The following is a 4332-nucleotide window of genomic DNA, read 5'->3' on the forward strand; positions in this document are numbered from 1 at the left end:
CACGCCTGGAGCAGGAGCTTCCAAAAGTGAAAGATGCTAAGTACTTTTCCACTCTTGACATTGCGTCTGGATTCTGGACGATTCCCGTCCACAAATCGGACCAACACAAACTTGCTTTCTCCTTTGCCAACCGGCAGTACACCTTCACCCGGTGTCCTTTTGGTTATTCCAACTCGCCAGCTGAGTTCAACATCTTCTTGAACAAGGCCTGCCCCGATGCTCGAGAGCGTGGGACACTCATCTATGTCGACGACATTCTTATTCGTCAGCGTACGTTGGATGACCACCTGGCCGAGCTGGACCATGTCATGGGTCAGCTCGCGGTGGCGGGTGCTAAGATCTCTCTCGCCAAGGGTCAGTGGTGCAGGTTGCAAGTTCAGTACGTTGGCCTCCTTGTGGGACCACAGGGAGTGCAGCCTCAGCTTGGCAGGATTCAGGGTGTTGCCACCATCACACCTCCGACGAACGTCTCCGAACTTCGCAGCTTCTTGGGGGTCTGCAACTACTCGCGTCAGTTCGTGGAACATTACGCTGAGTTGGCACGACCTCTGACTAATCTGTTGAAGAAGGATGTGGCGTTCGAGTGGGCGGAGCAGCACCAGCAGGCCATGGATGACCTGAAGGCCGCCATGTGCTCGGCTCCGTGCTTGGCGCTCCCTGACTGTGACAAGGAGTTCCATCTTGAGGTTGGTTTCTCAGCTCACTGTTTGAGTGCTGGTCTCTACCAGATTCATGACTGCGACAGGCGTGTCGTGGCCTATGCTAGTAAGCTCTTGACTGGACCTGAGTTGAAATACTCGGACTGTGAAAAGGCTTTGCTTTCCACCATGTGGGCAGTTAAGTACTTTGCGAACTACATTGGTGGACAGAAAATCATCATTGAGACACAGCACCAGCCGGTGACCTTCCTTAACAGTCAGCGCATCAGAGATGGTGTGGTGACCAATTCGCAAATCACTTCGTGGCTGCTGGCTCTTCAAAGCTTCGATATCGAGGTGCGCTACACCCAGAACCGACATAGCCCTCTTGGCATGGGTTTGGCTGCGTGCCAACACTGCTCGGACGATGCCATCGCGTCAGTCCCGCCAGCCAGGCCCCCTCAGACTCTTCTAAACCATCACTTCTACGACCAGAACCTGCGAACTCACCTGCTTGCAGCATTCTCGTTCGCACAGGCATCTCTGGAAAAGTCAGCTGAAGGCAGAAAAACTTATTACGATAAGAAAGCCTCACATTCCGAACTCGATGTAGGTGACCAGGCCTGGTACTACATTTTCGCTCCCAAAACGGGTAACAACAATGCGACCTCGGGGAAGCTGGCTAAGAAACTTCTGCCCAGATGGTCGGGTCCATACCTGATTACAGATAAGATCTCTCCGGTCGTGTATCAGATCAAGATCGCCGACAAAAACAAGGCGCCCGTCTACAAATGGGTACACAGGGACCATATCAAACTGCACAAGGGTCCCACAGATTTGGCCGATACCAACAACAACAATCCACCGACTTCAAAAGGGGGGTGATATATACGTCCCGTTGGTTCCACAGATTTCTATCTCTGATTACACAAATTTGTTTGTTTGTGAGTGTACATGGTTGTCTTTCCTGTTATACGTCACGTGCAGACTTAAGGTGTGTTGAGATGGACGTGCTGTGGGCTCCTGGAGTCAGGTAGAAGGTCAGGTAACAGTGAGTGGGTTAGGCCACATAGTACTGTTGTCAAAAAAATTTTTTTTTTTTATCTTTACTAATCACAATTCCTTAGGGGTACATTAACATGAACATGATTACTAACCACTGATTTACATTTTAGTACTGATTTACATTTCTGTTTTTTTATAGTACTTTTGACCAGTTGATTTTAACAGTGAAAAATTATGTTTGTGATTATCAATTCTTGGATTTATCCTACTGGGCTATAACAAATTTTGCCCTGTCCTGACACAAGTATTTACAGTGAGGATTCACTGATACCAGTTAGGGTTTCTTTCATTTTTCTGCTTCTCGCATCATTCCTTTTCGCATCTTACACAGTCAGGGCTGCATCCATTTCTTCACTTAATGGGTAATTACACTTAAAACTAACACATAGTACAAAAGGCACTCATAGAGTTAGGTTTTTATTATTTTTATTTCTTTGATGACATGAAATGCACTTTTGTCGTGTCTACATTGAAGTGCCTGCACTGTGCTCTCTCTCCTCTGCTGAGCTTGTGAGGATCCTGCGTCCTGGGGGTGGATCCGTGACTCGTCATCTGCATCGACTACTCCTGAGGGTGCTCCGGCTCTTGGCCTTGGACGACTGTGGTTCCGGCATGGCTGCTGGGACACCTCATTCGTTGGGATTACTGTCATCTGCTCTTCCCTTTTTGTGGATTACGATAAGTACTCTTTCAAAGTTCAATTTTTATTTGGAATATTACCCTGCCTGCGGATACAACAATCGATTTTTAATTGGAATACTACCCTGTTCGTGGATACGTTCAAGATTTGCTCCTGCTTTGCTTTATTGCCCGTGGGGATATGACTTGGCTGTTGCTTCGTTTATGGCTTCCATGGGGAATGATTAATAACCTGCTGACTTGTGTTCTTCCTGAGGAGTATGCGAGACTGTTCTCCGGCGTGGGGTTCGTGCCTCACCACAGACGGCTGTTCCCTTGGGATCGCATCCGGTTCTGTTGTCAAGATTCTTCATAACTTGGGTTTGTTCAATGACCAAGTGGTCTCTTGAAGGACCACATTGACCTTGAAAAGGGGGGATATGTGTCAGACTGATCAGACTGGATGAAGGAGACGAACAAGGTGAGACGTTTAACAGTTTTATTATTTCTCTGGTCGTATCTCTGTGAGGAAGAAACGATGACTGAGATGAGAAGCCGGTCACGGCGTCGACCATATATAGCCTTGCTTGGCTGTGACGTGGAGGGAATCCCCGCGAGGAGCACGCTGGGAGCTCCCCACGAGGGGCATGTCGGGAGTTGTGGTCCGAAGGTCAGCCGGGAGATACCTGAGTCCTGACAGGACCCCCCGGTCCAGGGACGGCTCCAGAAGTCCCAGCGCGACCCCGGCGGACCCAGAAGTCAGAGATCAGGGAAGGGTCCAGGATGGACCGAGCCGGCTCCCAGGAGCGTTCCTCGGGGCCATAGTCCTTCCAGTCCACCAGGTACTGCCAGCCCCGACCCCTGCGGCGAGCGTCCAGGATGCGCCGGACGGTGTAGATAGGCTCACCGTCGAGGAAGCGGGCAGGAGGCGGCGCCGGAGCCGGAGGCGGGAGAAGGGAGGACTCCACGTAGGGCTTGAGCCGGGAGGTATGGAAGGTGGGATGGATGCGGAGAGTAGCCGGCAGCCGCAACCGGTACGTGACCGGGTTGATGACCCTTTGGATGGGGTATGGGCCGAGGAACCGAGGGGCGAGTTTCTTGGACCCGGCACGGACCCGAAGGTCAGCCATGGACACCCAGACCTTGTCCCCAGGAGCATAGGAGGGACCAGGACGGTGTCGACGGAGATGCTGGTGAGCATAGCTGGTGTTAGCTCTGGTTATGGAGGCTCGTGCTTTGATCCAGGCGCTCTTGCAGCGTCTCACCATGGCTTCCGCTGCCGGAACGGCGACCTCGGGTTCCTGGTGGGCAAAGACCGGGGGCTGGAAGCCATAGCAGACCTCGAAAGGGGACAGCCGAGTGGCAGATGAGGTGTGAAGATTGTGGGACAGCTCCGCCCAGAGGAGGTATTTAGGCCACTGCGAGGGTTGAGCCGAGACAAAACAACGAAGGTACCGACCCAGCTGTTGGTTAGCCCGCTCCGTCTGGCCATTGGTCTGCTTGTGGTAGCCTGAAGATAGACTGACCGATGCTCCCATCAGCCGACAGAAATCTTTCCAGAACCGGGCCGTGAACTGGGGCCCCCGATCCGAGACCACGTCGACTGGGAACCCGTGGAGGCGCACCACGTTCTCCAGGAACAGTTCCGCTGTGCGTTGGGCTGAGGGGAGACCCGGAAGGGCGATGAAATGGACAGACTTGGAAAAGCGGTCCGTAACCATCATGACAGTGTTGAGGTTATTGACCGGCGGGAGACCCGTGACGAAGTCCAGCCCCACGTGGGACCAGGGGCGGCTGGGCACCGGAAGAGGTCGGAGGGCACCAGCCGAGGCCTGGTTGGGGTTCTTGGAGCGGGCACAGACGTCACAGGCGCTGGTGTATTCTTTCACATCCCTCGCCATGCCTGGCCACCAGAGGGCTCGCTGGAGGAATTTAAGAGTTCGGGAGAAACCAGCGTGGCCAGACAGGCGTGATGAGTGGGCCCAGGACAACGCCTCGCTGCGACAGGACG

This window comes from Nothobranchius furzeri, chromosome 10 (genome assembly GCF_043380555.1).
Source record: "Nothobranchius furzeri strain GRZ-AD chromosome 10, NfurGRZ-RIMD1, whole genome shotgun sequence".
Classification (NCBI taxonomy): Eukaryota; Metazoa; Chordata; class Actinopteri; order Cyprinodontiformes; family Nothobranchiidae; genus Nothobranchius; species Nothobranchius furzeri.